At 51.9% G+C, this 11,375-nt stretch overlaps 1 non-coding gene across 1 annotated transcript; it reads left to right on the top strand.

Moving 5' to 3' along the window:
* The first annotated feature begins 9,886 nt into the window (after nucleotides 1-9,886).
* Nucleotides 9,887-9,961, top strand: Trnas-uga (transfer RNA serine (anticodon UGA)). Its single transcript has one exon. It is a non-coding gene; the product is annotated as a tRNA-Ser (tRNA).
* Nucleotides 9,962-11,375: the final 1,414 nt, after the last annotated feature.

Below are 11,375 nucleotides of genomic sequence, written 5' to 3'. Positions count from 1 at the left end.
CTTTACAGAAGCTCTTCTGCGAACCTTGCAGAACTAGCACTCCTGAAAGAAAGGATATTGCGGAGACATGGCTTAGCCACAGCCTGGGGGGATGTTTCCAGAATGAGATTTTCACTCTGCAGCGGAGTGTGCGCTGATATGAAACTTCCTGGCAGATTAAAACTGTGTGCCCGACCGAGACTCGAACTCGGGACCTTTGCCTTTCGCGGGCAAGTGCTCTACCAACTGAGCTACCGAAGCACGACTCACGCCCGGTACTCACAGCTTTACTTCTGCCAGTACCTCGTCTCCTACCTTCCAAACTTTACAGAAGCTCTTCTGCGAACCTTGCAGAACTAGCACTCCTGAAAGAAAGGATATTGCGGAGACATGGCTTAGCCACAGCCTGGGGGGATGTTTCCAGAATGAGATTTTCACTCTGCAGCGGAGTGTGCGCTGATATGAAACTTCCTGGCAGATTAAAACTGTGTGCCCGACCGAGACTCGAACTCGGGACCTTTGCCTTTCGCGGGCAAGTGCTCTACCAACTGAGCTACCGAAGCACGACTCACGCCCGGTACTCACAGCTTTACTTCTGCCAGTACCTCGTCTCCTACCTTCCAAACTTTACAGAAGCTCTTCTGCGAACCTTGCAGAACTAGCACTCCTGAAAGAAAGGATATTGCGGAGACATGGCTTAGCCACAGCCTGGGGGGATGTTTCCAGAATGAGATTTTCACTCTGCAGCGGAGTGTGCGCTGATATGAAACTTCCTGGCAGATTAAAACTGTGTGCCCGACCGAGACTCGAACTCGGGACCTTTGCCTTTCGCGGGCAAGTGCTCTACCAACTGAGCTACCGAAGCACGACTCACGCCCGGTACTCACAGCTTTACTTCTGCCAGTACCTCGTCTCCTACCTTCCAAACTTTACAGAAGCTCTTCTGCGAACCTTGCAGAACTAGCACTCCTGAAAGAAAGGATATTGCGGAGACATGGCTTAGCCACAGCCTGGGGGGGATGTTTCCAGAATGAGATTTTCACTCTGCAGCGGAGTGTGCGCTGATATGAAACTTCCTGGCAGATTAAAACTGTGTGCCCGACCGAGACTCGAACTCGGGACCTTTGCCTTTCGCGGGCAAGTGCTCTACCAACTGAGCTACCGAAGCACGACTCACGCCCGGTACTCACAGCTTTACTTCTGCCAGTACCTCGTCTCCTACCTTCCAAACTTTACAGAAGCTCTTCTGCGAACCTTGCAGAACTAGCACTCCTGAAAGAAAGGATATTGCGGAGACATGGCTTAGCCACAGCCTGGGGGGATGTTTCCAGAATGAGATTTTCACTCTGCAGCGGAGTGTGCGCTGATATGAAACTTCCTGGCAGATTAAAACTGTGTGCCCGACCGAGACTCGAACTCGGGACCTTTGCCTTTCGCGGGCAAGTGCTCTACCAACTGAGCTACCGAAGCACGACTCACGCCCGGTACTCACAGCTTTACTTCTGCCAGTACCTCGTCTCCTACCTTCCAAACTTTACAGAAGCTCTTCTGCGAACCTTGCAGAACTAGCACTCCTGAAAGAAAGGATATTGCGGAGACATGGCTTAGCCACAGCCTGGGGGGATGTTTCCAGAATGAGATTTTCACTCTGCAGCGGAGTGTGCGCTGATATGAAACTTCCTGGCAGATTAAAACTGTGTGCCCGACCGAGACTCGAACTCGGGACCTTTGCCTTTCGCGGGCAAGTGCTCTACCAACTGAGCTACCGAAGCACGACTCACGCCCGGTACTCACAGCTTTACTTCTGCCAGTACCTCGTCTCCTACCTTCCAAATTTTACAGAAGCTCTTCTGCGAACCTTGCAGAACTAGCACTCCTGAAAGAAAGGATATTGCGGAGACATGGCTTAGCCACAGCCTGGGGGGATGTTTCCAGAATGAGATTTTCACTCTGCAGCGGAGTGTGCGCTGATATGAAACTTCCTGGCAGATTAAAACTGTGTGCCCGACCGAGACTCGAACTCGGGACCTTTGCCTTTCGCGGGCAAGTGCTCTACCAACTGAGCTACCGAAGCACGACTCACGCCCGGTACTCACAGCTTTACTTCTGCCAGTACCTCGTCTCCTACCTTCCAAACTTTACAGAAGCTCTTCTGCGAACCTTGCAGAACTAGCACTCCTGAAAGAAAGGATATTGCGGAGACATGGCTTAGCCACAGCCTGGGGGGATGTTTCCAGAATGAGATTTTCACTCTGCAGCGGAGTGTGCGCTGATATGAAACTTCCTGGCAGATTAAAACTGTGTGCCCGACCGAGACTCGAACTCGGGACCTTTGCCTTTCGCGGGCAAGTGCTCTACCAACTGAGCTACCGAAGCACGACTCACGCCCGGTACTCACAGCTTTACTTCTGCCAGTACCTCGTCTCCTACCTTCCAAACTTTACAGAAGCTCTTCTGCGAACCTTGCAGAACTAGCACTCCTGAAAGAAAGGATATTGCGGAGACATGGCTTAGCCACAGCCTGGGGGGATGTTTCCAGAATGAGATTTTCACTCTGCAGCGGAGTGTGCGCTGATATGAAACTTCCTGGCAGATTAAAACTGTGTGCCCGACCGAGACTCGAACTCGGGACCTTTGCCTTTCGCGGGCAAGTGCTCTACCAACTGAGCTACCGAAGCACGACTCACGCCCGGTACTCACAGCTTTACTTCTGCCAGTACCTCGTCTCCTACCTTCCAAACTTTACAGAAGCTCTTCTGCGAACCTTGCAGAACTAGCACTCCTGAAAGAAAGGATATTGCGGAGACATGGCTTAGCCACAGCCTGGGGGGATGTTTCCAGAATGAGATTTTCACTCTGCAGCGGAGTGTGCGCTGATATGAAACTTCCTGGCAGATTAAAACTGTGTGCCCGACCGAGACTCGAACTCGGGACCTTTGCCTTTCGCGGGCAAGTGCTCTACCAACTGAGCTACCGAAGCACGACTCACGCCCGGTACTCACAGCTTTACTTCTGCCAGTACCTCGTCTCCTACCTTCCAAACTTTACAGAAGCTCTTCTGCGAACCTTGCAGAACTAGCACTCCTGAAAGAAAGGATATTGCGGAGACATGGCTTAGCCACAGCCTGGGGGGATGTTTCCAGAATGAGATTTTCACTCTGCAGCGGAGTGTGCGCTGATATGAAACTTCCTGGCAGATTAAAACTGTGTGCCCGACCGAGACTCGAACTCGGGACCTTTGCCTTTCGCGGGCAAGTGCTCTACCAACTGAGCTACCGAAGCACGACTCACGCCCGGTACTCACAGCTTTACTTCTGCCAGTACCTCGTCTCCTACCTTCCAAACTTTACAGAAGCTCTTCTGCGAACCTTGCAGAACTAGCACTCCTGAAAGAAAGGATATTGCGGAGACATGGCTTAGCCACAGCCTGGGGGGATGTTTCCAGAATGAGATTTTCACTCTGCAGCGGAGTGTGCGCTGATATGAAACTTCCTGGCAGATTAAAACTGTGTGCCCGACCGAGACTCGAACTCGGGACCTTTGCCTTTCGCGGGCAAGTGCTCTACCAACTGAGCTACCGAAGCACGACTCACGCCCGGTACTCACAGCTTTACTTCTGCCAGTACCTCGTCTCCTACCTTCCAAACTTTACAGAAGCTCTTCTGCGAACCTTGCAGAACTAGCACTCCTGAAAGAAAGGATATTGCGGAGACATGGCTTAGCCACAGCCTGGGGGGATGTTTCCAGAATGAGATTTTCACTCTGCAGCGGAGTGTGCGCTGATATGAAACTTCCTGGCAGATTAAAACTGTGTGCCCGACCGAGACTCGAACTCGGGACCTTTGCCTTTCGCGGGCAAGTGCTCTACCAACTGAGCTACCGAAGCACGACTCACGCCCGGTACTCACAGCTTTACTTCTGCCAGTACCTCGTCTCCTACCTTCCAAACTTTACAGAAGCTCTTCTGCGAACCTTGCAGAACTAGCACTCCTGAAAGAAAGGATATTGCGGAGACATGGCTTAGCCACAGCCTGGGGGGATGTTTCCAGAATGAGATTTTCACTCTGCAGCGGAGTGTGCGCTGATATGAAACTTCCTGGCAGATTAAAACTGTGTGCCCGACCGAGACTCGAACTCGGGACCTTTGCCTTTCGCGGGCAAGTGCTCTACCAACTGAGCTACCGAAGCACGACTCACGCCCGGTACTCACAGCTTTACTTCTGCCAGTACCTCGTCTCCTACCTTCCAAACTTTACAGAAGCTCTTCTGCGAACCTTGCAGAACTAGCACTCCTGAAAGAAAGGATATTGCGGAGACATGGCTTAGCCACAGCCTGGGGGGATGTTTCCAGAATGAGATTTTCACTCTGCAGCGGAGTGTGCGCTGATATGAAACTTCCTGGCAGATTAAAACTGTGTGCCCGACCGAGACTCGAACTCGGGACCTTTGCCTTTCGCGGGCAAGTGCTCTACCAACTGAGCTACCGAAGCACGACTCACGCCCGGTACTCACAGCTTTACTTCTGCCAGTACCTCGTCTCCTACCTTCCAAACTTTACAGAAGCTCTTCTGCGAACCTTGCAGAACTAGCACTCCTGAAAGAAAGGATATTGCGGAGACATGGCTTAGCCACAGCCTGGGGGGATGTTTCCAGAATGAGATTTTCACTCTGCAGCGGAGTGTGCGCTGATATGAAACTTCCTGGCAGATTAAAACTGTGTGCCCGACCGAGACTCGAACTCGGGACCTTTGCCTTTCGCGGGCAAGTGCTCTACCAACTGAGCTACCGAAGCACGACTCACGCCCGGTACTCACAGCTTTACTTCTGCCAGTACCTCGTCTCCTACCTTCCAAACTTTACAGAAGCTCTTCTGCGAACCTTGCAGAACTAGCACTCCTGAAAGAAAGGATATTGCGGAGACATGGCTTAGCCACAGCCTGGGGGGATGTTTCCAGAATGAGATTTTCACTCTGCAGCGGAGTGTGCGCTGATATGAAACTTCCTGGCAGATTAAAACTGTGTGCCCGACCGAGACTCGAACTCGGGACCTTTGCCTTTCGCGGGCAAGTGCTCTACCAACTGAGCTACCGAAGCACGACTCACGCCCGGTACTCACAGCTTTACTTCTGCCAGTACCTCGTCTCCTACCTTCCAAACTTTACAGAAGCTCTTCTGCGAACCTTGCAGAACTAGCACTCCTGAAAGAAAGGATATTGCGGAGACATGGCTTAGCCACAGCCTGGGGGGATGTTTCCAGAATGAGATTTTCACTCTGCAGCGGAGTGTGCGCTGATATGAAACTTCCTGGCAGATTAAAACTGTGTGCCCGACCGAGACTCGAACTCGGGACCTTTGCCTTTCGCGGGCAAGTGCTCTACCAACTGAGCTACCGAAGCACGACTCACGCCCGGTACTCACAGCTTTACTTCTGCCAGTACCTCGTCTCCTACCTTCCAAACTTTACAGAAGCTCTTCTGCGAACCTTGCAGAACTAGCACTCCTGAAAGAAAGGATATTGCGGAGACATGGCTTAGCCACAGCCTGGGGGGATGTTTCCAGAATGAGATTTTCACTCTGCAGCGGAGTGTGCGCTGATATGAAACTTCCTGGCAGATTAAAACTGTGTGCCCGACCGAGACTCGAACTCGGGACCTTTGCCTTTCGCGGGCAAGTGCTCTACCAACTGAGCTACCGAAGCACGACTCACGCCCGGTACTCACAGCTTTACTTCTGCCAGTACCTCGTCTCCTACCTTCCAAACTTTACAGAAGCTCTTCTGCGAACCTTGCAGAACTAGCACTCCTGAAAGAAAGGATATTGCGGAGACATGGCTTAGCCACAGCCTGGGGGGATGTTTCCAGAATGAGATTTTCACTCTGCAGCGGAGTGTGCGCTGATATGAAACTTCCTGGCAGATTAAAACTGTGTGCCCGACCGAGACTCGAACTCGGGACCTTTGCCTTTCGCGGGCAAGTGCTCTACCAACTGAGCTACCGAAGCACGACTCACGCCCGGTACTCACAGCTTTACTTCTGCCAGTACCTCGTCTCCTACCTTCCAAACTTTACAGAAGCTCTTCTGCGAACCTTGCAGAACTAGCACTCCTGAAAGAAAGGATATTGCGGAGACATGGCTTAGCCACAGCCTGGGGGGATGTTTCCAGAATGAGATTTTCACTCTGCAGCGGAGTGTGCGCTGATATGAAACTTCCTGGCAGATTAAAACTGTGTGCCCGACCGAGACTCGAACTCGGGACCTTTGCCTTTCGCGGGCAAGTGCTCTACCAACTGAGCTACCGAAGCACGACTCACGCCCGGTACTCACAGCTTTACTTCTGCCAGTACCTCGTCTCCTACCTTCCAAACTTTACAGAAGCTCTTCTGCGAACCTTGCAGAACTAGCACTCCTGAAAGAAAGGATATTGCGGAGACATGGCTTAGCCACAGCCTGGGGGGATGTTTCCAGAATGAGATTTTCACTCTGCAGCGGAGTGTGCGCTGATATGAAACTTCCTGGCAGATTAAAACTGTGTGCCCAACCGAGACTCGAACTCGGGACCTTTGCCTTTCGCGGGCAAGTGCTCTACCAACTGAGCTACCGAAGCACGACTCACGCCCGGTACTCACAGCTTTACTTCTGCCAGTACCTCGTCTCCTACCTTCCAAACTTTACAGAAGCTCTTCTGCGAACCTTGCAGAACTAGCACTCCTGAAAGAAAGGATATTGCGGAGACATGGCTTAGCCACAGCCTGGGGGGATGTTTCCGCAATATCCTTTCTTTCAGGAGTGCTAGTTCTGCAAGGTTCGCAGAAGAGCTTCTGTAAAGTTTGGAAGGTAGGAGACGAGGTACTGGCAGAAGTAAAGCTGTGAGTACCGGGCGTGAGTCGTGCTTCGGTAGCTCAGTTGGTAGAGCACTTGCCCGCGAAAGGCAAAGGTCCCGAGTTCGAGTCTCGGTCGGGCACACAGTTTTAATCTGCCAGGAAGTTTCATATCAGCGCACACTCCGCTGCAGAGTGAAAATCTCATTCTGGAAACATCCCCCCAGGCTGTGGCTAAGCCATGTCTCCGCAATATCCTTTCTTTCAGGAGTGCTAGTTCTGCAAGGTTCGCAGAAGAGCTTCTGTAAAGTTTGGAAGGTAGGAGACGAGGTACTGGCAGAAGTAAAGCTGTGAGTACCGGGCGTGAGTCGTGCTTCGGTAGCTCAGTTGGTAGAGCACTTGCCCGCGAAAGGCAAAGGTCCCGAGTTCGAGTCTCGGTCGGGCACACAGTTTTAATCTGCCAGGAAGTTTCATATCAGCGCACACTCCGCTGCAGAGTGAAAATCTCATTCTGGAAACATCCCCCCAGGCTGTGGCTAAGCCATGTCTCCGCAATATCCTTTCTTTCAGGAGTGCTAGTTCTGCAAGGTTCGCAGAAGAGCTTCTGTAAAGTTTGGAAGGTAGGAGACGAGGTACTGGCAGAAGTAAAGCTGTGAGTACCGGGCGTGAGTCGTGCTTCGGTAGCTCAGTTGGTAGAGCACTTGCCCGCGAAAGGCAAAGGTCCCGAGTTCGAGTCTCGGTCGGGCACACAGTTTTAATCTGCCAGGAAGTTTCATATCAGCGCACACTCCGCTGCAGAGTGAAAATCTCATTCTGGAAACATCCCCCCAGGCTGTGGCTAAGCCATGTCTCCGCAATATCCTTTCTTTCAGGAGTGCTAGTTCTGCAAGGTTCGCAGAAGAGCTTCTGTAAAGTTTGGAAGGTAGGAGACGAGGTACTGGCAGAAGTAAAGCTGTGAGTACCGGGCGTGAGTCGTGCTTCGGTAGCTCAGTTGGTAGAGCACTTGCCCGCGAAAGGCAAAGGTCCCGAGTTCGAGTCTCGGTCGGGCACACAGTTTTAATCTGCCAGGAAGTTTCATATCAGCGCACACTCCGCTGCAGAGTGAAAATCTCATTCTGGAAACATCCCCCCAGGCTGTGGCTAAGCCATGTCTCCGCAATATCCTTTCTTTCAGGAGTGCTAGTTCTGCAAGGTTCGCAGAAGAGCTTCTGTAAAGTTTGGAAGGTAGGAGACGAGGTACTGGCAGAAGTAAAGCTGTGAGTACCGGGCGTGAGTCGTGCTTCGGTAGCTCAGTTGGTAGAGCACTTGCCCGCGAAAGGCAAAGGTCCCGAGTTCGAGTCTCGGTCGGGCACACAGTTTTAATCTGCCAGGAAGTTTCATATCAGCGCACACTCCGCTGCAGAGTGAAAATCTCATTCTGGAAACATCCCCCCAGGCTGTGGCTAAGCCATGTCTCCGCAATATCCTTTCTTTCAGGAGTGCTAGTTCTGCAAGGTTCGCAGAAGAGCTTCTGTAAAGTTTGGAAGGTAGGAGACGAGGTACTGGCAGAAGTAAAGCTGTGAGTACCGGGCGTGAGTCGTGCTTCGGTAGCTCAGTTGGTAGAGCACTTGCCCGCGAAAGGCAAAGGTCCCGAGTTCGAGTCTCGGTCGGGCACACAGTTTTAATCTGCCAGGAAGTTTCATATCAGCGCACACTCCGCTGCAGAGTGAAAATCTCATTCTGGAAACATCCCCCCAGGCTGTGGCTAAGCCATGTCTCCGCAATATCCTTTCTTTCAGGAGTGCTAGTTCTGCAAGGTTCGCAGAAGAGCTTCTGTAAAGTTTGGAAGGTAGGAGACGAGGTACTGGCAGAAGTAAAGCTGTGAGTACCGGGCGTGAGTCGTGCTTCGGTAGCTCAGTTGGTAGAGCACTTGCCCGCGAAAGGCAAAGGTCCCGAGTTCGAGTCTCGGTCGGGCACACAGTTTTAATCTGCCAGGAAGTTTCATATCAGCGCACACTCCGCTGCAGAGTGAAAATCTCATTCTGGAAACATCCCCCCAGGCTGTGGCTAAGCCATGTCTCCGCAATATCCTTTCTTTCAGGAGTGCTAGTTCTGCAAGGTTCGCAGAAGAGCTTCTGTAAAGTTTGGAAGGTAGGAGACGAGGTACTGGCAGAAGTAAAGCTGTGAGTACCGGGCGTGAGTCGTGCTTCGGTAGCTCAGTTGGTAGAGCACTTGCCCGCGAAAGGCAAAGGTCCCGAGTTCGAGTCTCGGTCGGGCACACAGTTTTAATCTGCCAGGAAGTTTCATATCAGCGCACACTCCGCTGCAGAGTGAAAATCTCATTCTGGAAACATCCCCCCAGGCTGTGGCTAAGCCATGTCTCCGCAATATCCTTTCTTTCAGGAGTGCTAGTTCTGCAAGGTTCGCAGAAGAGCTTCTGTAAAGTTTGGAAGGTAGGAGACGAGGTACTGGCAGAAGTAAAGCTGTGAGTACCGGGCGTGAGTCGTGCTTCGGTAGCTCAGTTGGTAGAGCACTTGCCCGCGAAAGGCAAAGGTCCCGAGTTCGAGTCTCGGTCGGGCACACAGTTTTAATCTGCCAGGAAGTTTCATATCAGCGCACACTCCGCTGCAGAGTGAAAATCTCATTCTGGAAACATCCCCCCAGGCTGTGGCTAAGCCATGTCTCCGCAATATCCTTTCTTTCAGGAGTGCTAGTTCTGCAAGGTTCGCAGAAGAGCTTCTGTAAAGTTTGGAAGGTAGGAGACGAGGTACTGGCAGAAGTAAAGCTGTGAGTACCGGGCGTGAGTCGTGCTTCGGTAGCTCAGTTGGTAGAGCACTTGCCCGCGAAAGGCAAAGGTCCCGAGTTCGAGTCTCGGTCGGGCACACAGTTTTAATCTGCCAGGAAGTTTCATATCAGCGCACACTCCGCTGCAGAGTGAAAATCTCATTCTGGAAACATCCCCCCAGGCTGTGGCTAAGCCATGTCTCCGCAATATCCTTTCTTTCAGGAGTGCTAGTTCTGCAAGGTTCGCAGAAGAGCTTCTGTAAAGTTTGGAAGGTAGGAGACGAGGTACTGGCAGAAGTAAAGCTGTGAGTACCGGGCGTGAGTCGTGCTTCGGTAGCTCAGTTGGTAGAGCACTTGCCCGTGAAAGGCAAAGGTCCCGAGTTCGAGTCTCGGTCGGGCACACAGTTTTAATCTGCCAGGAAGTTTCATATCAGCGCACACTCCGCTGCAGAGTGAAAATCTCATTCTGGAAACATCCCCCCAGGCTGTGGCTAAGCCATGTCTCCGCAATATCCTTTCTTTCAGGAGTGCTAGTTCTGCAAGGTTCGCAGAAGAGCTTCTGTAAAGTTTGGAAGGTAGGAGACGAGGTACTGGCAGAAGTAAAGCTGTGAGTACCGGGCGTGAGTCGTGCTTCGGTAGCTCAGTTGGTAGAGCACTTGCCCGCGAAAGGCAAAGGTCCCGAGTTCGAGTCTCGGTCGGGCACACAGTTTTAATCTGCCAGGAAGTTTCATATCAGCGCACACTCCGCTGCAGAGTGAAAATCTCATTCTGGAAACATCCCCCCAGGCTGTGGCTAAGCCATGTCTCCGCAATATCCTTTCTTTCAGGAGTGCTAGTTCTGCAAGGTTCGCAGAAGAGCTTCTGTAAAGTTTGGAAGGTAGGAGACGAGGTACTGGCAGAAGTAAAGCTGTGAGTACCGGGCGTGAGTCGTGCTTCGGTAGCTCAGTTGGTAGAGCACTTGCCCGCGAAAGGCAAAGGTCCCGAGTTCGAGTCTCGGTCGGGCACACAGTTTTAATCTGCCAGGAAGTTTCATATCAGCGCACACTCCGCTGCAGAGTGAAAATCTCATTCTGGAAACATCCCCCCAGGCTGTGGCTAAGCCATGTCTCCGCAATATCCTTTCTTTCAGGAGTGCTAGTTCTGCAAGGTTCGCAGAAGAGCTTCTGTAAAGTTTGGAAGGTAGGAGACGAGGTACTGGCAGAAGTAAAGCTGTGAGTACCGGGCGTGAGTCGTGCTTCGGTAGCTCAGTTGGTAGAGCACTTGCCCGCGAAAGGCAAAGGTCCCGAGTTCGAGTCTCGGTCGGGCACACAGTTTTAATCTGCCAGGAAGTTTCATATCAGCGCACACTCCGCTGCAGAGTGAAAATCTCATTCTGGAAACATCCCCCCAGGCTGTGGCTAAGCCATGTCTCCGCAATATCCTTTCTTTCAGGAGTGCTAGTTCTGCAAGGTTCGCAGAAGAGCTTCTGTAAAGTTTGGAAGGTAGGAGACGAGGTACTGGCAGAAGTAAAGCTGTGAGTACCGGGCGTGAGTCGTGCTTCGGTAGCTCAGTTGGTAGAGCACTTGCCCGCGAAAGGCAAAGGTCCCGAGTTCGAGTCTCGGTCGGGCACACAGTTTTAATCTGCCAGGAAGTTTCATATCAGCGCACACTCCGCTGCAGAGTGAAAATCTCATTCTGGAAACATCCCCCCAGGCTGTGGCTAAGCCATGTCTCCGCAATATCCTTTCTTTCAGGAGTGCTAGTTCTGCAAGGTTCGCAGAAGAGCTTCTGTAAAGTTTGGAAGGTAGGAGACGAGGTACTGGCAGAAGTAAAGCT

Source organism: Schistocerca cancellata, chromosome 6, assembly GCF_023864275.1.
Source record: "Schistocerca cancellata isolate TAMUIC-IGC-003103 chromosome 6, iqSchCanc2.1, whole genome shotgun sequence".
NCBI classification, from domain to species: domain Eukaryota; kingdom Metazoa; phylum Arthropoda; class Insecta; order Orthoptera; family Acrididae; genus Schistocerca; species Schistocerca cancellata.
The sequence above is the reverse complement of the archived record's forward strand: the minus strand, read 5'-3'. Positions and strand labels throughout refer to the sequence as shown.